Source organism: Protopterus annectens, chromosome 8.part1 (assembly GCF_019279795.1).
Source record: "Protopterus annectens isolate FY-2018-M chromosome 8.part1, PAN1.0, whole genome shotgun sequence".
Lineage (NCBI taxonomy): Eukaryota > Metazoa > Chordata > Ceratodontiformes > Protopteridae > Protopterus > Protopterus annectens.
Genome location: NC_056742.1, coordinates 372,244,468 through 372,257,787, shown reverse-complemented (window position 1 = coordinate 372,257,787; position 13,320 = coordinate 372,244,468). Strand labels below are relative to the sequence as shown.

At 44.1% G+C, this 13,320-nt stretch overlaps 1 protein-coding gene across 1 annotated transcript in view; it reads right to left on the bottom strand.

The window, feature by feature from the left end:
- Nucleotides 1-13,320, bottom strand: part of SEPTIN7 (septin 7) — a gene marked incomplete in the record, with an annotated part of 1,430,755 nt that overhangs the window by 176,099 nt on the left and 1,241,336 nt on the right.

Here is a 13,320-nt window from a genome sequence, read left to right as displayed (position 1 = left end):
GTGAGAGGAACTTTTATCCTAAATAATGTGCAAAAACATAACTGCATTAACATAAGCACTTTCAATTCGGGTTCAGGGGTTTAATGGCAAATACTAGGCTAGCTACCCTTGTGAGCTATTTTAAGCCTAGCCAACCACCCAAAGGTAAGAGATGAACTGTGTAACTATTGTCTGTGAGGTAAACACCTTGATCATTATGCCAACCCCAACCCGCTTGATTTGGAAATGACACAGCAAAGATCACTTTACCAGAATTGTGCCATACCTTGATCTTACACAGTTAGTGAATGAGCCCATAAGACCCAACTCTGGTTCAGATAGCACTTTACTAGGTACTATTCTTAAACACAGCAAGTGTACCAACATTCCAGGTATGCTTAATATGCCCAATATTCAATTCTGTCTCGCTTCTTAGTGGCATTTATAAACAACCAAAAAGCACAGCAATGCATGTTAAAGGTAAATTGACTTTCCCAGCAAAATAAAATGCATTACTCAGTAAATTTGATTCAATCTAAAAACTGGAACTTGCTTCTTAGGCTGTAGTAACTGACATTAAGCTTCACTAGCACTATAAACAAGAAGCAAGATAAAATGATTCCCACTTACATCAAAGAACAGAGTACAAAACATTAGTCCATGATAAAATCACTTTAGCTAAGCAGATAGTACAGTTGTGTACACCTACCATAAATGTAGATGTTCGAGTGTCTTCACTGTTGCAGTCATAACTGTTGGGTGATCCTGCCGGCAGGCAGCCCGAGGTCGGCCAGAATCCCAAAGTCTGGGCCCGTCGTCGGCTGTACCAGCAAGCACCCTGACGTCAGAACGCAGAGGTATAAAGCTGACAGCAGACGCCATCTTCTCCAGTCTTTCTTGCCCCAGATGTCAGAAGTCCCCCAAAATAACCAAAAGGTGTCCAAAAAGGAAACACAAATACACCACAAAAGAAGAGGAAGATAAGAGGGGATTGGTGGGAGGGAAACACCGACTGCAACAGTGAAGACACTCGAACATCTACATTTATGGTAGATGTACACAACTGTACTATGTTCTTCGTGTTTCACTGTTGCAGTCATAACTGTAGGGTGGAATCCCAAAGCTGTGAAGAGGGAGGAGGTTATGCAGAAGAAGGGGCAGCCAGAAGGCCCTGCAAGACAGCAGAGGCAAAACCTGCCCTAGACTTAGAATACAAAGGGAGATTATAGTGCTTAGAAAAAGTATGCACTGAACTCCAAGTGGCAGCTTCCAAAATGTCCTTGGTAGGAACTCCTCTGAGAAAAACTGCTGAAGTGGCAGCTGCTCTAGTAGAATGACTTCTAACAGTACCTGGAATCTGCTTCCCAAAGTGAGAGTAACAAAACCTTATCCCATGGGCAATCCATTTAGAAACAGTTTGTTTAGAGATAGCCTTGCCTAGAGAACTGGAGGCATAAGAGATAAGCAACTGATCAGATTTTCTGAAATCTTTAGTTCTGTCCAGGTAAAACCGTAGTTGTCTGTGTACGTCCAATGAATGCAAAATCCTTTCCCCTTTGTTTTGAGGATTTGGAAAGAAAGTAGGAAGGTGAATAGTCTGATTTAAAGCCACTTTAGAAACCACCTTAGGCATAAATGTAGGATTGGTCCTCAAGGCAACTCTGTCTTGGTGGAAAATAAGGTATGGTTCCACAGCCATGAGAGCTTGCAACTCTGACACCCTTCTGGCAGAAGTCAATGCTAATAAAATAGCTGTCTTCCAGGATAAGAACTTGATATCCGAAGCAGCAGCAGGCTCAAAGGGAGGTAAAGTAAGTTTTTCCAAAACATAATTAAGATCCCAAGCAGGAACAGGAGGAGTTCTAGGAGGTCTTAAATTCTTAGCCCCTCTCAAGAATTGTCTCACCAGCTGGTGAGAGAAGATGGTGGGATCAGTGTTGTAATGAGCCGAGATTGCAGAAGCATGGATTTTAATGGAAGAAAAGGAGAGGCCTTTAAGCAAAAGGTCAGAGAGGTAAAGTAAAATGGAAGAAATATCAGGTAAAAGAGGATCAGAATCTCGATCCCGCATCCAAATACAAAATCTTTTCCATTTAGAAGCATAAGATTTTCTAGTGCTTGGGCGCCTAGCTTCTAAGAGAACATCCGAAAAGCTGCCAGGCAAAGAGTCTTGATTTGAGAGTATAGCATCTGACCCTGATGCTGGGACAGAAGAGAAGGAAACAGAGGCAGAATCCATGGAGGTTCCAAAAACAGGTGTCTTAAAGTTGGATACCAAAACTGCCGAGGCCAATTTGGAGCTATCAAAATGATAATCTTGGGTTTGTCCTGTTTTATTTTCAGTAACACCCGAGGCAGAAGAGGAAGAGGAGGGAAGGTGTATCCCGAAAGATTCCTCCAGCTGAAAGACAGGGCATCCACTTTCCAAGCTGTTTTGTGGAAGGTCCAAAACTACGAAAAAAGAGAAGGCAACAGCCTAAGAAACGACAGCCAGTTCACAAACAAAATTTAATACAGCTTAGCGCCTCGGCATAATAGCCTTCAATGAGCAAGTTACAAGCACACACCCACCACAATATATATCACAATTAATTAAGTAATTACATACATTAATTAATCAATCAGAACTAAATAACATGTAAAGAAAAAACATTCAGTAAAAAACTGACAATATTATAATATAAAATTTATAATAAACTTTTCCAATTTACTTCTAAATTCAAACCATTAGGTGACATGGTATTATATTTCAAAATGTAAACAGTTTCTTTAAATAACAAAATATTTTTAATTAATCTGTTATCACCTTTTTTAATAAAAATACTTTCTAAAACACAACATTCAAACAATGCAGCATTACTATTATGACACTCCATAAAATGCAAGGCAATGGGACTAGTTACTACTCTTTTATTAATATCTCTAATATGTTTTGTGGAAGGACCTGGTGCAAAAGAGAGGCAGCTGATGATTGAGATGGGATGCAAACAAATCCATCCGAGGGCAACCCCAAACTGTCGTAATCCTGCTGAATAAGTTGGGGTCTAGCATCCATTCGTGAGGATCCAAAAGATTTCTGCTTAGGCTGTCTGCTAAGAGATTCTGTTTTCCTGGAATGAATTGAGCTTGAAGATGCAGATTCAGATTTAGAGCTGTGTCCCATAAACTCATGGCTAGTCTGCAAAGGGGGTATGAGTGAGAGCCTCCCTGCTTGTTTATATACCACATGACTGTGGTATTGTCTGTGCGAATCAGAAGATGTCCTGGTTGCAAAAGATTCTGGAAGGCTAGAAGAGCATTTTGAACTGCCAACATTTCCTTCAAGTTGATGTGCCAGGGAAGATGCTTCTTTGTCCAATAGACCTGCTGGCAATTGTTTAGGTAATGAGCTCCCCAAGCATAATCCGAGGCGTCTGTGGTTATGATCTGAGCAGGATGAGGTAGACGAAAGGGATTCCTTTCGTTTAAAGCACAAGCCCTGGACCACCAAAGGAACTCCTTTTGGTGGCAGGGAATCAGAGGTATCATTGTTTCCAGGCTGTGGTAATGCTGAGACCATACACTCTTTAGGTACCATTGAAGTTTTCTCATATGAAGCCTTGCATTTGGAATCAACAGGATGCAAGAAGCCATGTAGCCCACAGCCTGCAGGAATTTCCTTGCAGTGAGCTGAGTTAAAGTAGCCAAGGTCTTGAAAATTGATGCCAGCTGTACTTGTTTTTCTGGAGTAAGGAAGGCCCTTTGTAAGCTTGTGTTTAGAAGAGCTCCCAAAAAGATCATTTGTTGAGAGGGGATCAAATGTGACTTTTTTGTGTTCACTGAAAATCCCAGTAGTAGGAGAAGATGCTGAACAAACTGCAGATGTTGAAGTAAAAGATCCTTGCTGTCCGCCTGATTAAGGCAGTCGTCCAGGTAGGGGTAAATTTGAATTCCTTGGAGTCTGCAATAAGCTACTACTGGAGCCAGACACTTGGTAAAGACTCTGGGCGCAGTAGATAGCCAAAGGGCAGTACAGAGAATTGAAAGTGTCTCGAACCTGCCTTGAATCTGAGGTATTTTCTGCGTTCCTGTCTGATGGGAATGTGTAAAAAGGCTTCCTTCAAGTCCAATGTCACCATCCAAGCATCCTGGGAGAGCATGGGAAGAAGTTGTTGCAGAGTAAGCATCTTGAATTTTGGAATCTCCAGAAAGGTATTTAACACTGAGAGGTCCAGAATAGGTCTCCATGAGTTTTGTTTCCTTGGGACCAGAAATAGTCTGCAGTAAAAACCTTTTCCAATCTCTGGAAGTGGGACAGGTTCTATGGCTTTCATGGCCAATAAGGCGTCCACTTGATTTAAGGCCTCTGACCATTGATGTTTTGGCAGATCCGGCCAACCCGAAGACCTTGGCAGAGTATGAAAGTGGAATTTGTAGCCTCTTAAAATCACGTCTAAAACCCATTTGTCCTGGGTAATATGAGTCCAATTTTGGTAGAAAAGAGAAAGTTTTCCTCCGAGAGGGGCTTCCAGGCAAGGAGGACCTGTAGCCCAACGGAGAGAGTCATTGGGTCTGCTTCTTTTGTGATTGAGGTCCGTCTTCTCCCCTTCTAGGTGAAGAAGCAGTCCATTGTCTGGACCTGTAAGAGGCCTGAGCCTGCCCCCGACCTCTGGAGTGTCTATATCTTCCCTTTGAGACCTGTCAGACCAATTCAGTCAAAGGACCAATTCTTGGAGGGCCAATTCATAGAAAATCTAGGAGGCTGAACTTGTAAAAAATCTTTAACAGTCTGCATAGATTTTGCTTTTTCTTCCATCTTTTAATAACCTCCTCAGCCTTGGATCCAAATAAAACATCATGCTGAACAGGGGCATCTAACAGTTTAGCCTTAACCTGTTCTGGTAAATTCTGCTCACGAAGCCAAGCATGTCTCCTGATAACAGTACCAGAGGCTGCGGCCCTGCAAGAAGCTTCTAAGGCATCAAAACCACAATGTAAACTATGTTTGCTAACTTGTTCAGTTGCATGCAATACATCCTGTAATTCCTTGTCCTCTGCACATGCAGGAAAGGTAGACAGCTTTTGCTTTAGAACAGACAAAAGAAATTGCTGATACTTGAACGTGTGAAATTGGCAATTTAAAGCTCTAATAGAAAGGGTAGCAGAAGTGTAAACCTTTTTGCCCCACCTGTCCAAGGCACGAGAATCCTTTTCAGAGGGAATAGGATTTTTAGATGAAGCGGCCTTAGCAGCCCTAGAACCCTGAGAAATGGTTTCAGGATCAGCAGAAGGGTTCTTAAATAAGAATTGATGGGAGTCAGGGACTCTGTAAAATCTATCAGGCTTAGAAGGAGCAGGCGGCAAGGAATCAGGATTTAGGTTAGCTTCAGAAAAAGCATCATCCACAATATCAAGTACAGGAGGAATAGCCAAAGGTCTGTGTTCAGGGAGAAGGAGAAATTCCCTAAGTCTCTTCTTGGAAGCAGAGTAATCCTGACGTTCCCAATGAAAATGCTCCCTCATCTCATGTAAGGTTTCCCCAAAAGAGAAATCTTCAGGGGGAGAAGCAGAGGGAATAGAGTCCTCTGCATCAGAATCCTCATAAGGAGGAAAAGAGTAATCCTGGTCAGAGGAAGAAACAGAAGACACAGAAGCCTGATCAGAGGAATCATAAGAAATATCCTGTCTAGGCCTTTTTTCTGGAGAAGGGTGAGAACCCCTAATCATTGTAAGTAAATCTTCAGCCATCCGAAGTAATTGCTTCTGGGACTTGGGAGCTGTATCCGAGGAAGCTTGAGAAGAAACCCTTGGTTTAACATGAGTCTTTGACTTTGCCTTTGTCTTTGTAGAAATAGTGATATTAGAAGGCCTGAAAACCCCCTCAGAAGCCGGTACCTGCACAGCGGTTCCGGACCCATCTGAAGGAGCGACGTCCGAAGGTCTTGCAGCAGCTAAAATATTAGGCCTAGAAGGCTCCCCATGGGAGTCCGTGTCAGCCACCGGTTCCGAAGTGGCGGACGACAGGGGCTGCAAAAGCGCCTCACTGACGACTGCCGAACCTGAAGCTGGCTCCGACTGCAAAACATCATGTTTGGACCTCGGAGGCCTATCCTTGTCTTTGCGTTTCTTTTGAATTCCGGTTGTCGGTAAAGTATCCAACGACATCCTATAATTGAATCGTCTACCGAAATAATTCAAGGCCCAACCGTACCTACGCTTGATAGTGCGAGAATTAAACCTGGCACAGAACCGACAGCAAGACACGTCGTGGTCAGGGCCTAAGCAAGGTAGACAGTAAGAGCGGAAATCTTTATGAGGTATTTGTTTTCCACACGATATACAATTATTAACGTTTTCTGACATCGGAGGAGCAAGAAAAAAAGTTTCCCCAACGGGGTACTTAGCTTGAGAAGAGAAGTAGAAAACTTCGGACCGACGACAATCAAAGCACGTTGTCTGAAAACGCCAACCAACGACTTGCGAGCTGCTTTCCACCGCACGGCAAGAAAGACTGGAGAAGATGGCGTCGGCTGTCAGCTTTATACCTCTGCGTTCTGACGTCAGGGTGCTTGCTGGTACAGCCGACGCCGGACCCAGACTTTGGGATTCTGGCCGACCTCGGGGCTGCCTGACAGCAGGATCACCCAACAGTTATGACTGCAACAGTGAAACACGAAGAAAGTACAGTTTTGTACCTACCATAAATGTAGATGTCCGAACTGGATAGCATCTGCAGTCATAACAGCTGGGTTGTCCTGTCGTCAGGCAGCCCGTCAGTCGGCCGGATTCCAAAGTCCGGGTCCGGCTTCGGCTGATGTCGCACTTCACCCGACGTCATCTCTGTTGGTCTTCGGGTATAAAGGCATCAGCCGACGCCATTTTCCTCAGTGTTTCTTGCTCCAGATGCCAGAAGCCCTCTTGAAGGCTAAAAATTTTGGAAAGATGCCAATGTTTCCAAAAGGATAGAGGTAAACACAAAAATAAGCATGTATGTACATATATACAAACAAATACACCATAAAAGACTCCCCCCCCCATCAGCTAGCTATTAGGAGGGTATAACACCCTAGGAGTACCTCAGAGGGGAAGGAGGGAGGGTAATCCTGACTGCAGATGCTATCCAGTTCGGACATCTACATTTATGGTAGGTACAAAACTGTACTATGTCCTTCATGGATGCATCTGCAGTCATAACAGCTGGGTAGAATACCATAGCCAACTAGGGGAGGAGGATAAAAGTAGATTATGGTGTGTCTAGGATCCCTTGCAGGACAGCAGTGGCAAACCCTGCTCGGGATCTGGAATATAGAGGCAAATTATAATGCTTGGCAAATGTATGCACGGAGGTCCAAGTAGCCGCCTCAATAATGTCTTTGGTAGCCACTCCTCGTAAGAAGGCTGCGGTAGTGGCTGTTGCCCTTGTAGAATGAGGTCTTATGTTCTGTGGAATTGGTTTTCCATGGAAGGAGTAACAGCATCGTATGCAATTTCCTATCCATTTGGAGATTGTCTGTTTGGAAATAGCTTTTCCTTCCTTTCCTGTTGCATAGGCCACAAAAAGTTGGTCAGTCTTTCTGCTGCTTTTGGTTCTGTCCAAGTAGTAGCGTAGCTGTCTATGTACATCCAATGTATGCAGTATTCTTTCCCCTCTGTTTTGTGGGTTGGGAAAGAAGGTAGGTAGGTGGATTGCCTGGTTTAAAGACACTCTGGATACCACCTTAGGCATAAATGTTGGATTAGTCCTCATGGACACTCTATCTTGGTGGAAGATTAGGAAGGGTTGCACTGCCATTAAGGCCTGTAGTTCTGAAACCCTCCTTGCTGAAGTAATTGCCAGTAGGAAAGCAGTTTTCCATGACAGGTGTTGTAGGTCTGCTGTTGCTGCTGGTTCAAAGGGTGATAGTGTCAACTTTTCTAGTACGAAGTTTAAGTCCCAAGCTGGCAATGGTGGTTTCCTTGGGGGTTTTACATTCTTGATTCCTCTGAGAAACTGCCTGAGCAAAGGGTGTGAAAAAACAGGTGGATCAAAGCTGTATTCTGCTGAAATAGCTGATGCATGTATCTTGATGGAGGAGTAGGACAGGCCTGAATGGAGAAGTTCGGCCAGATACTCCAGAATGTTAGGCATATCTATGTTTGACACATCTTTCCCTCTTTCAGAACTCCAAATGACAAACCTTTTCCATTTTCCAGCGTAGTTCCTTCTTGTTGAAGGTCTGCGTGCTTCAAGAATAATGTCTTTAACTCTTTGGGAAAGTTCTTGATTAGCTGCTGCTATGTGATGTTCCATGCAGTCAGTTGTAACGTTTTTAGGTTTGGATGTATGGTGCTGTAGTTGTTCTGAGTTAGCATCAAAGGCATCAGGGGTATTGGCCACATATTGCTCCGAGACAAGCTCCTCAGCAGTGGGTACCAGTGTTGTCTTGGCCAGTTTGGAGCTATCAGGATTATCCTTGGATGTTCTTCCTTGATCTTTAGTAGTACTTTGTGTATCAAGGGAAGAGGTGGGAATGCATATGCTGTTAGGCCTTTCCAGCTGAAGGAGAGCGAATCCACTTTCCATGCTAGTGGGTGGAATGTCCTTGTGCAGAATTTTTTGAGCTGTTGATTGTGAGGTGATGCGAATAGATCTATCTGAGGCATTCCCCATTTCTTTGAGATGGTCTTGAAGATGTCCGGGTGCAGGTGCCATTCGTGGGCATCTGATGTGGTTCTGCTTAATATGTCTGCTAGAGTATTTTGCTTTCCTGGTACAAATATTGCCTGTAGCTGGATGTTGTAGCTGAGTGCCAGGGTCCACAGCTCCAAAGTCATTCTGCATAGGGGGTATGAATGAGTGCCTCCCTGTTTGTTGATGTACCACATGACTGTGGTGTTGTCTGTCCTTATCATCAACTGGCCCTCTTTGAGAAATGGTCTGAACTTTTGGATTGCCAGTTTTACAGCCAGCATTTCTTTTAGGTTGATGTGCAGGCGAAGTTGATCCTGAGTCCACAATCCTTGCACGCATTTGTCCAGCATATGGGCCCCCCATCCTAGGTCTGAAGCGTCTGTTGTGATGCTCTGGCTTGCTTGACATCTGCGAAAGGGAAGGCCTGGGTTGGACTGGCATGCCTGAGCCCACCATAGGAACTCCTGTTTTAAGCATGGAATTAGTGGGATTTCTGTTTCTAGGCTGTGTCTGTGTTGGGACCATAAATTCCTTAGGTACCACTGTAGTTTTCTCATATGTAGTCTGGCAAATGGGACCAAGATTATGCATGATGCCATGAAGCCCAAGGCCTGCAGTACCTTCCTTGCTGTTAACTTGCTCAGTTTTGTTAGTGCCAAGAAGTAAAGAGGGAGTTCTTTTTGTTTTTCTGTAGTTAGGAATGCCATTTGCCTTACTGTGTCCAATTCCGCTCCCAAGAATGTCCTTGTTTGAGATGGTATCAGCCTTGACTTTTGTAAATTGACTGTGTATCCCAGTGCTTGTAGCAAGTAAATGACCCTTTGTAAATCTGTTGTCAACTTGCTTTTGTTGTCCCCTTGTAGCAGGCAGTCGTCCAGGTATGGGTAAATTTGAATTCCCTGTAGTCTGCAATGTGCGATTACTGATGCCAGGCATTTTGTGAATACTCTGGGCAGTAGATAAGCCAAAAGGCAATGCTGAGAATTGATAGTGCTCTGATCCTGCAAGAAATCTGAGGTATCTTCTGCAGATTGGTCGAATGGGGACGTGCAGGTATGCCTCCTTGAGATCTAGAGTTACCAGCCAACACTCCTTGCCCAGCATGGGAAGAAGTTGCTGTAGGGTCAGCATTTTGAATTTTGGGACAATGATGTATGTATTTAAGGTGGACAGGTCGAGAATTGGTCTCCAACTTTTTTCCTTTCTTGGAACTAGGAATAGTCTGGAGTAGAACCCCTTTCCTTGCTCTGCTGTTGGCACTTTTTCCACAGCTCTCATGTTTGCTAACTCCATTATCTGTTGTAGAGCCTCTGTTTTTTGATTTGGAGGTAGATTTGGCATTCCTCTTTTGACTGGTAAAGTGTGGAAGTGGAATCGGTAACCTTGATCTATGGTTTGTAAAATCCACTTGTCTTTTGTTATGTGGTGCCAGTTCTTTGAAAATAAGGTTAACTTTCCGCCTAGAGGAGCTGCTATTTGTTCCCTGGTAGGCGGATTTAGGATTAAGTCACTGTTGGTGTGTTGATGTAGTGGCAGTGGTTGTGTCTGCGCCTCTGTTGTTACCTTGCCACTGTCGTCCTCTGTAGGCACCTCCTCTGGATTGGTTTCTGCCTCTGGGACGTCTATTCCTGCCCCTTTGAAATCTTGTGGAGTCAGGAAAGGACCAATTTTTGGCAGGCCAGTTCCTGCTAAACCTTGGGGTTGAACCTGCAGGAAATCTTTAACAGTTTGAACTGATTTTGCCTTTTCTTCCATTTTCTTCATAACCTGCTGGGCAGGTGCACCAAACAAACTTGTCTTATCCATAGGAGCATCTAGCAACTTAGCTTTAACATGATCCGGTAGAGCTTGCTCCTTTAGCCATGCATGTCTTCTTATCACTGTGCCAGTCATGGCTGATCTAAATGAAGCCTCCAGTGCATCATAGCCACATTTTAAGGAATGGTTACTAACCTGTTGTATGTTATTTACCATTTCTAATACATATTTCTTGTCAAGAGATTCATCGGTGGTTAGCTTTTTAGTTAACTGATCAAGCATAAACTCTTGGTATTGTATCATGTGAAACTGACAGTTTAAAGCTCTAGCTGAGAGAGTAGCTGAAGTGTAAACCTTTTTACCCCATCTGTCTAATGACCTTGCTTCCCTTTCAGAAGGAATAGGGTCTTTAGCTATGGTCGCGGCTACTGCCTTGGGACCCTGGGATATAGTTTCGGGGTCTGCAAGTGGGGCCTTGTAAAGGTGGTGATGAGTATCTGGCACCCTGTAAAATCTGTCTGGTTTGGCAGGGTCTGGGATTAATGAATCTGGAGCAGAGCAGACATCGTTGAAAGCATCATCTACCACAGAGAACAGGAGGTATAGCTAAGGGCCTGTGCTGTGGAAGGTGCAGAAAGGTTCTAAGTCTTTTTCTGGAATCTGAAAAATCTTGTTGCTGCCATTGGAACTGCTCCCGCATGGCATGTAAGGTTTCCCCAAAGGAGAATTCTTCTGGAGGGGAAGCAGCTGGAATGGATTCTTCAGCATCAGAATCTTCAAAATTGGAGAAAGGGGCCTCTGGCTGGTCAGTTATGTCTGATTCCTCAGCAGAATCATCAGAGGACACTGGCTCAGGGGGCTCTGCCCTAGGTCTCTTCTCTGGGGGCTGAGAGGCCCTGTCAGGGTGAGATTGAGATCCTCTAATTAATGAAATTAAATCTTCTGCCAAAGTAAGCATTTGAGAACTAGAAGAGGGCCTAGTTGAGGGTGGTTTAACAGGCACTGTTTTCTTAGCCTTGGCTGCTTTGGCCCTGGCGAAGGCCTTAATGGACATGGCTGCTGGAGGCCTAGCAGCACCACGTGCTGGGGTAGAGACATCCAAGGGAATGGTGTCTGATAAGTCAGTGGCAACCACCGTAGTGGACAAAATTTCTGAGGCCGATTCAAGAGTTGTAGCAGGGGCCTCAGCTGTAGAGATAGATTCGGCTGTACCTTGATCAGTTTTCTCGGTTTCGGCCGAAACCGAGACACTCGCGGTTTGCTTAAGCATGGTTTCGGCCGAAACCACGGACCGCGAGTGTCGGTCTTTATCTTTGCGTTTTTTGGCAGAAAGTGTAGTCGGAGGATCCGACGACATAATGTACGCAAAGTCAGAACCGAAAAACTGTTCTGCAAACTCCGACCGACGCCTAAGCGTTCGTCGGTTGAAAGAAGCGCAAGCCGAACAGGCTGCTACGTCGTGGGCTGGGCCTAAACAAGGCAGACAGTAAGAATGGAAATCTTTATGAGGTATTTGTTTCCCACAGGTTAAACAATTATTAACTTTTTCTGACATCGGCTGAGGCAAGAAAGAGTCCCCAACGGGGTACTTAGCTTTAGAAGTCTTCGAAGTAGTATTCGGTAAAAGTAATCTCTGGATCCGACCGACCGGCACTTGCGAACAGCTTCTGCTTCGGGCGCCACGCGGCAAGAAAGACTGAGGAAAATGGCGTCGGCTGATGCCTTTATACCCGAAGACCAACAGAGATGACGTCGGGTGAAGTGCGACATCAGCCGAAGCCGGACCCGGACTTTGGAATCCGGCCGACTGACGGGCTGCCTGACGACAGGACAACCCAGCTGTTATGACTGCAGATGCATCCATGAAGGACATCATCCAGGATTCTCTCTCTCTCTGATGCCATGATGAGAATATGGAAATGAAAACTAGGATGGAGACAGCAGAAGTGCAAGCAGACACTGTTGAGGCAAAGCTTACTGACTTGGACAGAGCCAGGAGAAAAAAATATTAAAATAATTGAAGCCCAGAAAGACTAGAGCAGCAAAATTGCAAAAGTGCAGTGAAGAGTTGGATCACACAATTAACAGGAATCAGAAATAAGTATAAGAGTGACCATAGGACTGCCTGCACACCACTAATAGAAGGAACTAGAAGGGCGTGCCCAACAACTGTATGCTGCCAGTCTTATGAAGTTAGACTTAAATCAGGTATGTCAGTCCAAGAAAAACTGCTGATTAAAAAAGTAAGAGTATTTGTGGAGCAAGATTGTTCATATGAAATGCGGAAGAAGCTAAATCCATTTCTTCCAGTGGTATAGACTTGTAAGGAAAGAGGAGTCCTCTAGTACCTACTACATTCCTGCCACAATGAGAATTGTTACTAATGGAGAAGCTAAATCTTTCTTACAGCCTGATGAATCACTAGCATATAACCAGAAGCCTAACTACAGGGAGAGTTCATGGCAAGCGAAGAACATTTTAAAAATAAAAAAAATGGTGAGTTCACAGGAAAGGGGCAAAATAAGCAGCAGTGTGCAAGAGACTGGTATTTTCCACTGTTTCTAGGACAGCAATGACTAAGAGAGAAAGAGCAGAAATCATACAGGAAAATAGAAAATTCTAGAGATGGCGACTGAAAGAACTTGTGGCAACCTATTAAAAACGGAATAGGATTACTGGACAGACTTGGGGCAGGACCATTTTTTTCAATTTCTCTGTTAGGCTTTACTTTTTTTTCTTTTTTCTTGTTAGACTTAATTTACTGATTTAACTCTATAATGACACTGATGAGACAAAATGGATCCTCCACACTTTAAATTGAATTAATAATAACCAACAGCAAGAGAACTATGTGATCTTCACTTTCCAAAAGCCTACTTTTTGTGGACCTTGACTTGTTATGCTAAAAGTTGAACCTACTGAATGGACTGAAT